The 12,299-nt window shown below is 50.3% G+C and overlaps 1 non-coding gene and 1 pseudogene across 1 annotated transcript; both read left to right on the top strand.

Moving 5' to 3' along the window:
• The window catches only part of LOC131570464 (zinc finger protein 420-like), a 332,388-nt pseudogene that overhangs the window by 25,693 nt on the left and 294,396 nt on the right, over window positions 1–12,299 (top strand).
• Window positions 11,690–11,842, top strand: LOC131570540 (5.8S ribosomal RNA). Its single transcript, XR_009275886.1, has one exon. It is a non-coding gene; the product is annotated as a 5.8S ribosomal RNA (ribosomal RNA).

Genomic DNA, 12,299 nt, shown 5'->3' with positions numbered 1-12,299 from the left:
CTCAGCTCCTGCTGGGTCTCTCGGTGTCCCTTCCCCAGCGGTGCCACCACTCTTGGTGCCCTTTGTTGGGCTCTGTTGGCAGTTCATGAGCTCCTGTCTCAGGCTCCACCTGGAGCTCAGCTTGCATCAGGCACTGCAGCTGCCCCAGCCACCTGCACCAGGTGTGTTCACAGCCAGGAGAGGGAAGAGTGGGAGTGAGGTGGTTTCAGTTTTGTCTTTGTTACCTGGCTTGCTGCTCTATTGGGAATTGCTGAAAAAGCAAAGCAATCGTCCCCAAGTGGAGTCTGGTTTGCCCATGGTGGCAGCTGGAGAGGGATGTCCCAGGCTTTATGTGAGCTCTTCAGTTGTATTTTTTCCTCCTATCCAGTTGAGGAGGTGGAGTGAGAGAAGTTTGATGGACATTTGGCAGCCAGTCTGTAAATATTCTCAGTTCAGTCAAAGAATGAACAGACACAATTTCTCACAAACTGAACCTAACAATCCTAGAAAAAAAAATCAAACAATTATTATCTCTCTTTCTATAACCATTGTTTATAAAAATGGTTTGCTAGAGTGTACTAATCATAATGCATCACTAGTGTGAGAGGTTTTCACCTTAAGACCAATCAGGTCTTAGGTCCACTACTGTTCCTATAGGAACTGTATATTTCTTAATACTATACACGAATAATAAAGTCTCTTTCATGCCTTCTGCATCATGGAATGAGTGGTAATTACTCTCTGGTCGGGACACCTCCTGCGCCGACTTCCAGCCAAGGTCACTTGTCCTTTCACCATAGATTTCTTCATAGCTGGTCAGGATAACCTCCAAGATTTGAGTCTGAAGGAATGGAAAATGGTCCCTTGCCTCTGAGGAAAATATGACTGGTGTTGAACACCAGGTTCTGCACTCTGCAAAAGCAGGTCTTAATTTTTACCAAGGAAGATGAAGTGTGTGTCTGTGAGAATTCTCAGAGCTCCACGGCAGACAAGATGGGTTAGGGACCAGCTGGGAGTGCAACAGAACATCTTATCAACTGCCTTATCTTCTCTAGTGCTGAGATGTTGCTCACCACAGAAACATCTTTTTGCCCCTCTTTTCCCTTGCATTGCAGAGTGAACCTAGAGAAAATGATGTGGGAGACCACAAGCAAGGACTGAATATCTTGGAAAGAGCTGTATTCTGTTTGGACAGTGATGGAAGGGAAAATCAGTAAATTAAAAAACCCTGAGTAGATCAGAGGTTTGAGTAGTATATTTTGAGGGATATATGTGTCACAAAAAAGCTCTTAAATGCATTTTTTAAAACCTAAGGGGAAATATCATAGTGAAGCTTCCTCTTTTTCATTTTTCTTTTTGTTTTCAGGTGAACCTAATGGCCACAAAAAAACGGGAGTTCATGGCAGCATGACCAAGGAGGCCAATTTGAGTTCATAAGTAAGTGTGGACTCATGGATCCCATTGCTCTTGCCTGTGCCCATTCTTGGCAACCTTGGATGGGATGTGTTATCCCTGAGAGAAGTGAGGCCAGTGGAGATCTCTCTCCTGAGCACATTGCCTGCAGAACCCCTTCCAGAGCACAGCAGAAGGCCTGGCCTTTGGGCTGGGATCAGTTTGGTCAGAGGGTTGACCTTCTTTGCCCAGGGACATGTTCTACTCTAGCAGAGGTGTTCCTCACAGTTGGTAATGGTTTCAAAGACCGAGCACATCCCTTCTGGGATTTCCTTTCCTTTCTTTGAGCACTAAAGGAGGAATCTTACCCTGAGCTTAGCTACAGGGACAAAAGGCAGAAGCCTTTCTGTGCAGGTGAGTGCCAGTCTTTGCCCACACTACCTGGAAACTGAACCCTGCCAAGCAGGAAGGAGATCCAGAGCTCTGTCCTGCATGAGGGCCCAGTGCAGTCAGATTGAGCAATCCCACCTGTCCATAAATTCCCATTTCCAAAGGCCTCCAGCCAGTCCTTTGTTACATTGCCCATCCCTATGCAGATGCCCAGGATGCCAGGGTGCAGAGATGTCCCAGCAGGGGGTTTTTCCCAGCACAAGCAGAAGGAGAGAAACAAAAAACCAACCTGCAGAAGACCTAAGAAGAGACCTGTGGGAACCCAGAACATCCCTCTGGCAGTCCAGGATGGCCAGGACCCATGCCAGGGGGCTCAGAAACCCTGGCACAGAGCCCAAAACACCAGTGGATTTGATTATGACCCGTAGAGCAAATTACAAACCTTATATGAAGATCAGCAGGCCACAACAGTTTAGGTAGAATATTAGTGAAGTTATCACGGGGTGGAAAAGTAGATTTTGGGGTTTTAGGTATGGGGGTTCAGGAGGCAAGATGGAGGGAACTGGGTGTGTCCAGCCTTTCTCCTTCTTCTTCTTGGCCTCCATCTTCTGCTGTGATGTTGGCACTTACTGATTGGTTTAGAGTAGAAGCTCACTGTCTAACATAGGTGATAGGTATTGGAAAGTAATTGTAAATATTGCATACGTAGTTTTTAGTATAAAGACATAACACCGCCCCGGGGGCAGGCAGAGTGCCTCAGACTGTCCTGCTGAGCTGACCTCGGCAGGGCAGGAGAAAATTTTTTTATAGATAAGATAAAATAAACAACCTTGAGGCTGAGAAATGAAGAGCCCTGACTCCTTCTTCAAGCGCCGGGCTGGGAAAAGAGACTTTGAACTTTTCTTGGGGTCACTCTGAGCAGCAAGAGACCCTGAGACATTGGCGTCCCTGGTGGGCTCCAAGAGGGCACCCAGGTGGGCTCTTGGCAAGCAGCCACGCCACAGCCATCAGCCGCTGAAACCTAGCCCAAGAAGTAAAGGAAACAGGCACTCTCAAGGGAAAAATCCTGAAAGAACATCTCGACCTCTGCTGAGAAGATTCATTTCAAGCTCGACCCGGAAAGAGGAGGACCAGAAGCGCCCCTGGAATCCCTCACCTGCGAGCTGCTGGACGGTGACCAGGGCAAACTCCAGACTGACCTTGCAGATGATTCAGCTTTTGGTAAGAAAGGTCAAAATTGAGAACATGGGGGGGACATGCTCCCAGGAACAACCCAGCATCTTGTCAGCCCTACAGGGCGTGGCAGCCACACACCCTGTGAAAATCTCTGAAAAAAGATAAAACGGCCTTGAAGCTTTTATCCCCAGCAAGGGTAATGTTAGAGGCAATTTCGTGGAATTCCGCGGGGGCTGCCAGCTACCAGCAGGCAGCAGTATTCTCTCGAGGATGGGGGAAGTCATCCTGCCATCAGCAGGCGGCAGTTGCCCTTACCGACCAGGGAGGGGCAAAGGTAATCCCTAGCAAACAGGTGTGGGAGGAATTGGCATCATCTCCACAGTGCCCAGGGTCCCATGGGTCCCCAGAACGCCCAGAACTCTCAGGGGGAGGAGGGCGGAGGGGATCGGGGAACCCGGGGCAGAGCCGCTTCTCGGCGACTGGCGAACCCGTGCCACGGCGGCGCCGGCCGGCAGCAACCCGGGGGGGCCGCAGAGGCGGCCGTGGGGGCTGCGGAGGCCGGCGGGGGCCCACGGGGACAGCGGGGCAGTCGCAGGCACAGCAGCGGCGGAGGCGATAGCACGCACGGCGGTGCCCGGATCGCAGCAGCGGGCGGTCGGCAGCGTGCAGGGCACGGCCGGCGGCTGCGGGGGCAGCGCCGAGCGGGGCCGGGCCGGGCGGAGCGCGGGAGAGGGAGGCGCAGGGCTGGCGGCGCAGGCGGGCGCATGCGCCATGGCGGTGACGGCGGTTTCACGCAGGGGGTGCCAAAGCCGCGCGCGAAGGGCAGAACCCGCGCGACTGCGATGGCGGCGAGCGGCGGCACCCGGGGAACGCGCACGGGCCGCGGCAGCCGCGCCGGGCGGGACTGAGGCGGACGGGACGGGACGGCTGCAGCGTCCCTGCGGCCGCCACGGAGCGCGGCAGGCACCCGCTGATGACGCACAAACCCGGCAGCGGGAGCGGGGCGGGTTTTTCCCCAGTGCGCAGACGCGGCACGGACACGGCCGAGCGGGAATCGGAGCCAGAACGGGAGCGGGGCAGCGCCGGTGTAGGTCACGGGCACAGAGGGCGTTCCCCAGACCGCGCCTGCGCCGAGAGAAGCGCAGGGGAGGCGCGGTCGGGGCGGCGGCATCCGCACTCCCGTGAGGGCGCCGGCAGAGACCGGGCGCGGTCTGGGTGCAGAGGGTGCCCGAGGGACCGGCCCTGCTCCGGTCCCACGGCAGCGGGCACGCAGCCGGCCCCGGCAGCCAGCACACAGTTTCAGCCTCCATCAAAATCTCAAGCGGGAGATTTTTCGCGGGTGCAGCGCATGTTGTGTGAGGCGCTCCGAACTCCGCAACAGCCCGGTCCCACAGAAGTGACGGAAACAGCATTTACCAGATGATCAGGCTTCAGATGCAAAAGATGGACATGTAAAAAAGCTGTCCAAAATCAGTGTAAAGTGAGAAAGCACATAGGCTTTTCCCAAGATACAGAAAAAAGGGGAAACCACTGCAAATCAGTGGTATTCCAAATACGAGGTAGATGGAAATCTTCTATTGTGAAAAATGCCTCTCAGGGAGGGAAACCACCATAGAAAGATAGAAGTATTAGTAATGATTCAATTACGTGAAATGTCTCTGAAGACAGAGCATTTGGGAAATATCAATCATATCCTATCTGTGGGGTCACCAGCTGATTCTCCAATGACTCACAGTTTTGTTGGTATTGAGTTTGTAACCTTTGTTATTTTTGGATTTTATAGGTGATACTGATATATAAGGATTGTTATGAATGCTATATGAATAGTTTAGAAAAGTTGTCATAACCCCTTCAAATACTTCCTGTTGATAAGTTGATTATATAATGAGAATTCTCAGAATTTATGATAAGAATTATGATCAAGGTATTGTAATATTTACAGCCAGCTTTCATGTGTTTCACTGTCTCTTTGTGTGATCATCTGCAAGACACGTGTCTCTTTGGAATCTTGTCTTTTTGTTTCTTAACTACTCATGTTTTTTGGGTTTCTTTTAAATCCAGATTGCCAGTTTTGTGGTTTTCTTCAGTTATTATTTCTTTGGTTATTATAGAGTACTTCATCTGAGAATTCAAGAGGTTTGCTGTGTTTGAAGAATTTCTCTCCTGACAGAAGTTTTGGAGGGATTCAATTCTTTAATGGTTTGATTGATCTTTAATCCTAAGGTTTCCTATTCATAATTGCTGTTTCTAACAGTCTTGTTTTAAAATGTATTAAGTGATGTCCATCAATTAGAGTTCGAACTCTGGCCAAGGTCTAGCTCTACTTGAATGGAATGATTGACAATCAACCCAGATGTTTTCTGCATCAAAAAGTATTCAAGTCCTTTTGGCTTGGCAATTTGACCATGTATGATAGCTGACCCTATTTTCAAAGGGAGTTTGGGGAAACATGAATCCAGACATGAGTTCTCCAGTTCTCTGTTATTTTAAGGTTCATTAGCTGTCACAGACTCTGGGATGACAGTTCAGTGTTGTAGTGACTGATAACTGTATGACTGCAGATGTGTTATTGGTTATGTGTATTATCTGATTGATTTCTAATTGTTATCTTACATTTCCCTATGCAATATTGCATAGAGACTGAAACAGAATAGACCAATGTTTTATTTTCATATATGCAAAAAGCCAATCATATAATGTGCATTTTTCACAGTGCTGGTAGCATGTAGCTGCAACCCAGCTTTGTCTCCCCTTCCCAGGGAAGTCCTGCTCCATGACCTTTATCTGCCTCCCCAGCAGCTCAGTGGTAGGAAAAGCCACTTGAAGTGGCTGGTGGATTCTCCCTCAGTTTTTTGGCAGAGGCTTTGAGCCAGGAGGTTCCCTGGAGGAACGCTGGCTTTGGAAACCTCTCCTGAGCTTGCAGGTGTGGAGTAAAACTCCCTGCTGGGCCAGTGAACAACAAGTTATCCTCTGATCCATCTGGGACCCCCATGGCTTGGGGTCAGCCCTTGCTGGGGAGCTGCTGCTTGGGAGAAATAGCCACTCCCTTTTCATAAGTTTAGAAAGGTTTATTAAACCTTATCAAAAATACAACAGAAGACTGAATAGAGAAAATGTTATGGCGCCAGGAGCAAAGGATTTTCCGCACCATGTGCTCACCCACACAATGGAGGTTTTGCCTTTTAAGCCTTTAGCCCCTCCCAAAATTCTGTCCATTGACCTCTTCTTCACTGTCCAGTGGTGGAGTTTACTTCCTCAAATCTTGATTGGAGGTCAGATGTCACCGTAGTGACAAGCCGACCCTCCAAAATATCCCAACCCTGGCTGTCCCTTGATACCAACTGCAGGAGTAAAAAAAATTTTTCTTAACCTCTGTACATGGTATTTGTCTGTTAATTGTGAGAGTCAATCATTGTGGCATTCTCTGAACAGAAACACATAATTCTCTCTCTCAAGGTTTTTTTTTCCTGGAGAAGCACAGAGAAAAGAAAGAAAACAATTCTTATCTCTACCATGTGGAATGTGTTAGGAAGATTCTTTACCTGAAATGATTTGTCAGTTGGATTCTGCTGAGGATTGTTTTGTTTCCTTGGCCAATTGGAAAAAGCTTTGTCCTGGCTGTCTGGAGACAGTCACAAGTTTTCTTTAGTATTCTTTAGTATTCTTTAGTATTCTTTGTAGTATAGTATGCATCTTTAATATAGTGTAGTACAATGTAATATAATATAGTTTAATAAAGCAACTGTTCAGCCTTGTGAATCAATGGAGTCAGCTGCCAATCGTTCCCTGTGTTGGGGCATCCTGCTTTTTGATAAATCATCGCATTACTTATCTCTCACACTGCTGCTCCTCCCCAAGTGCTTTGCTCTCCTGCACTCACACTTCTCTCTGCCAATCTGTGGCTTATTAAACAGTCTGCTGGCTTTGTCTCTCCTGTGGCTGCAGGCAGCGTAGATTCCTCCGGACACGGAGAGAGCTGTGGCTGGAAAACTTAATGGAGGGGAAAGAAACAGGGAAGGAGAAGGGCTCTGGTGAAGATCACACTGCCCTCCTGAGGCTCCCGGGGGAGAAGGCAAAGTTGCACCAAGACCCCATGCTGTTCTCTGATGACATTTTTTTCATTGAGCCAATGGTAAGTGATAGTTGAAAACCTCATTTTCCTCCTCTTCTTCCTCCTCATCCTCCTCCCCCTCTTCCTCCTCCCACCCACTCTACCCCCAGCTGCAGTCACTGGGCAGATCCTCAGCTGGCTCGATGTGCTGGGAGGGAAGACATTGAGTTTCTGGTGCACCTGCAGAGCTCACCTAAAAATGCCAAATGCTAAAAGCATTTCTGCCCTGGAGGCTCAAGGCAGGGTTGGGAGCCTGACAAAGCCAAGCTGTGCTGCCAGGGCCTGAGCTCAAGGGCACTCTGTGCGTGTCCTTGCAGTGTCCACAGGGAGCAGTTCTTGTAGGTAGGGGCTCCCCCCACATGTGAGGTTCAGCAGAGGCTGTTGGAGCACTGCCAGGCCACATTCTGACCTGAAGCTTGCAATGGTTTGCTGGGAAAGTGAGGCCAAATTCAGCCTAAGGCTAATCATAGAAATGCCAATCCCCTCCTGTAACCACGCCTTGCACTATTTCTGAGTGCCCCTTCCAGTGTCCTCTGTGAGCCTGGACACAAGGGTGGAAGGTTGAAATGGGCCTTTGGAGTTGTCCTGCACACAGGGACAGAAAACCTTTTCCTTTTCTGTTTCTGCAAGCAAACCACCATGTCCTGCCATCAACCAGACTCCTGATTCTGAGTACTGGCATTGTGAGAGACAATGAATGCCTGGTGTCTGCACAGTGCAACATCCCTTCTCATCTTGGAGTAAACCCTAGAATAATGCCAGCCTCTGCTTTCTTTCAATACAGGTTAAACTAATATTTTTATTTCCAAGGTTCTGGTTCTGGGCAAATTTGGGAGAGAACCCCCAAAGGGGCTCCTCTCGGAAAGAAGATTCAATCAGCCCCTGCCCCCAACCGGTCCTGGAGAAAAGACCTCCTTGAAGTGGAAAAAACCTGTTTATTAAACAATAAACCCTAAACAGTATTAATCAATAAAACCCCTTGCTGCTCCAAAAGAGATGACAAACTGAGAAAGTCCCTCCCTGGGTTGCAGCTCAGCTCACTCAGTCTCTGATCAGTCCCTCTGGTGCTGGAAATGTTGCAGGCCAGGCCCAGCCCAGTGGCCACAGGTGGAGCTGTCGGTGCTCTGCTGGTGTTCAGTCCAGAGCCGTTTTGAACAGGTCCAAAGAAAGGAAAAAAACCCCACAGTCCAGGGAACTTCTTTGCCTCAGCAAGCTAAATTAACTAAAAGCAAAGGAGAGCTCTGTCCTGCTGTCTGTCCATCCGCAGACAATGCAGTTCAGGAGCAGGAGTGTGGAGGAGTGAGTGCACTGTCTGAAAACAAACTGCTGCTTCTTCTCTCCCCCCTTCACTCTCTGCAACAAGTCTTAAAGGTGCAAAACTTATTATTCAGCATAAACAGAACAAGAGGATTTGGGATAAAAGCATCATATAGTCAACCCAGGACAGGGATCATCTTCTCTTCTTGTGAAGAGACACCAGTGCACAGTGGCAGTTGCATCCCACTGTAGCTGACAGCAGCATGATGTGACCAAGAGCCTTTGTCAGAGCAGAAGGAATATTGTGGAGAGTGGGAGCTGAACAGCTGAGCATTGAGAGCTTCCAGCGCTGTGTTGAGCTGGGTTTGGAGTGTTTCCTTGGGCTCCTTGTGTTGTTCACTCATTACTAATGCTCTAAACAGAGGCTTACAGAAGTGTGGTTGAAAACAAGAAATGTGAAGTTTGAAGAGAACTGTTTTGCTGTCTCTTTCTGCTGTAGGAGGGAGAAATTGGGCCGAATTTTTTGGCCAAAATCAAGGTGACCTTCAAACCCCTGGAAGCACTGGAGTATGGAAGTGTGGCTTACTGAAGCATCTCAGGTACAGCTCCTTTGCCCTGCTTCTCTCCCCCTCAGTGAAGCCATGGTGCAAGCCTGAGCCCACTGGGCTCCCATGGAAGTGCTGGGAAGGGTCCCTGGTCAGCAGGGCAGTGCTGGCACATCCCCCCTGGCCCTGCAGCTCCCTGGGAGTCTCCTGTGCCAGGCCAGGGCTCAGAATGCTGTGTGTGCCTGACTGATCCCAGAACAGCCCAGGCAGTGCAGGGAGAGGTTTTCATGCCATGGCTTTGCCAGCATTCCCCCAAAGGCCAGAGAGCTCCAGAGCAGAACAGCTTTAGTGAACAAGCACTCAGCCCCTGCAGGCCCCTGGCCTCCAGGATGATGGGTCCATTTGACATGGATCCATCATCAGGCAGCAGGTGCTGAGTTAGAAATGGGCTCCCTGAGCCTGGATCACCTCCCAGTGCCCAGACAGCAGCAGAGCAGAGGTGGCTGAACCCCCCTGAGCCCAGGGTGTTGGTAGAAGGAGCAGCCTTGGCCAGCACCTGCCTCTCTCCCTTTGTGGGAATTGAGCCCTTGCAGCTCTGTCTGTGGAAATAGAACACAGTGCTGAGTGTCAGGAGTTGGGGACTTTGGCAAAAAAGTCCTGTGCTCCTGGGACAGGTAGTTTGGCAATTGCCAAACTCTGTAGGAGCTTTGTGCCTTCACTGAATGATTTCAAAGCTCTACTAAGTGCATGGGAAGGACAGCATAGAACCAGAGTTTGTTAAGGATGGAATGGACCTTAAAGGCCTCTGTGCAGGAACACCTCCCCGTAGAGCAGGTAGCTCCAAGCCCCATCCAGCCTGGCTTGGAACACTTTCAGGGCTGGAACCTCCACAACAGCCCTGGGGAACCTGCTCCAGTGTCTCACCACCCTCAGAGTAAAAAATTTCCTAATATTTAACCTAAATTTCCTTTCTTTCAATTTATACCTGTAACTCCTTGGCCTGTCACTACAAGGCAGCAGAGATGTTTTAAATTCAGCAGACTGGTGGCTGAAATTGGAAAGCAGCCCAAGGAATGGGTTAGAAATTAGAAGTCAGCCCCAAGGCTGAGGGAAGAGGAGGGTCCATATCCTCTCCTGCAGCATCAGGAGCTGGTTGCATCCAGCTCAGAGTCAGGGTCTAGCACGGAGGCAGCCTGGAAAATCCAGTATAACAGAGGGAATGATTGTACTGCAATGGACATCTCTCCCTAGGCTGTGAGAGCAGGCTGCCCCTGCACCTCTCAGGGGAAGGCCAAGGACCCTTGGTAGAATTCAGCTCTCCTACTCTGAACCTTGGGAACATTTCCATTGACACCCCCCACGTCTATGAGCTGAGCAGCAGGGCTTGGGGTGGATCCTGATGGCTCCTGAGGCAGGAGCAAGCCTGGTGGAAGTGTGGAATTGCTGCCAACCTGGGCAGTTGTGAGCAGGGAATATTTGATCTACTGGTGAAATCTGGGAGGGTCTGAAAGGTGTGTCTGTTGTTCATGAAGCCCCAGTTCCTTCTTTGGGAATCAGCTGGGAGGCTTGCTGCAAAACAACCCCTTGGCGTATGAAACGAAGCCTGGGTCAAAAAGGGATGTTCAGAGGCTTTTGTGGCAGTGCCAGACACAAGGCACCTTTGGACTGGGCTGTTCAGAAGCAGCTGCCTTGAGCTTCAGTCCACTGCAGACAGCTTCCAGTCAACTGTCTCCTGATTATTGCTGCAAGTCACAGGAAAGCCATCCAGCCTCCTGGCTCAGTGCTGGCCCTTGCAAAGGGCTTGGGAGTTCTTTCCCTTGCTGACCAGTCCCTCACCACACTTCAGCCTTGGTGCATCTCTGGCTCTAGAAAGAGAAAAGTGTTCCTGGGAATAAAGCAAAGCATTTTTCTACCTATTTGTCTCCTCCCCAATAGTGTCAAGTTTGCAAAAAAAACCAAAGAGAGAGCAGCTGAAAGAGGTAGAAAATGAGGCACTACATCATGCCAGACAGTTTCAAAAGTTTGGCTGTGGGAGGCAAAGACATGCTGAGTTTTCTTACCAAAAGATGATGCTGTCTATACATTTTGATGCTGATGTCTCATAATCAATGTATTGTTTTCATGACATGGGAAAAGGTGAATGAGTAGATGGTGCTGTTGGAGCTGTGCTCAGTGGGGCAGCAGCAGCTCTGGGGTGATTGACTATGCAGCTGCAATCAGCCCACGTTGCTCTCAGGGCCAGGTTTGAATGAACTTGGTGATGCTGATCAGAGGTGCACAGCTCTGTGTCCATGGGATAACCCCAGGGTTGTGGACTCCAGTTCTGTGGAGTTGCCACTGCTTTGCATGAAAACCCAAGGCAGAACTTGTCCTGTTGTATTTTTTTGCCATTCATAGCATCGTCTGCTATTTCTGGGTATTAATTGCATCATTAGACAATAACTCACAAGAAGGGAAGATTCCACATGTATTTCCATTTTGCTTTCTTGCTGCTGCAGGTGGAACTGATTAACCTAGGAGCTATTGATGCTCCCTTCACCTATAGCCCTTCAACTGCAGACGTGGGCTTCTGCTTCAAGTTTGCGCCTGAGGAGGGCATCATTGCACCAGGTGGGACCCAGACTGCTCAGATCTCCTTCAGTGCCACCATAGTGTGGAGGTTTGAGGAAGAATTCCAGTTCAGTGTGGCTGGATCTCCTATGTCTGCAATCCTGACTATCAAGTAAGGACGGTCAAAGCCAGGCACACGCCCGCACATCCTCAGCACAAGAGAAAGGGGCGCCCCATGTGAGCGGTCCCAGCCCCTCCACGCGTGCGGGATTGGTGCCGAAAGCCAGACAACTCTTACTGGTGGATCACTCGGCTCGTGCGTCAATGAAGAATGCAGCTAGCTGCAAGAATTAATGTGAATTGCAGGACACATTGGTCATCCTCAATTTGAACACACTTGTGGCCCCATGTTCCTCCCAGGGCTACGCCCGTCTGAGTGTTGCTTGACGATCAGTCGCCGTCCAGCGGCCACCATGGTGGTGCGGCTGGGGTTGCCTCACAGGCCAGTTGACTGTGGTCAGCGGCGGTGGTGATGGTGGCTCACCGGTGCCCGGAGGGAAGGCAGTCAGGGGTTTGGCAAGGGATGTGTTTCCCTCGACGGCCTCAATTTTTTCCCTGTGACCCAGCAGGTGTCATAATCGTCATGGCCATCATCGTCATTGTTGCCGCGCAGGGCCTTCATCCCCCTATATGCAGACTCAGGGACTGCTCCGTAGTTCCCCACTCCTGGAGTGAGCCACTGGGGCAGAGTTTGTCCTTGCAGGGCCTGTACCGCAGTACGGTGGTGGTGGCAGCTGAGGAGAGTAAGAGACAGCGTTGAAAGCACCGCCGTGGGCCGAGAGAAGGGAGAGGGGAAGAGGGAGATGAGGCGCAGGCCTCGCCCCCAGCCTCCGCACCAC

Source organism: Ammospiza caudacuta, chromosome 35 (assembly GCF_027887145.1).
Source record: "Ammospiza caudacuta isolate bAmmCau1 chromosome 35, bAmmCau1.pri, whole genome shotgun sequence".
In the NCBI taxonomy this organism is placed as follows: Eukaryota; Metazoa; Chordata; class Aves; order Passeriformes; family Passerellidae; genus Ammospiza; species Ammospiza caudacuta.
The sequence above is the reverse complement of the archived record's forward strand: the minus strand, read 5'-3'. Positions and strand labels throughout refer to the sequence as shown.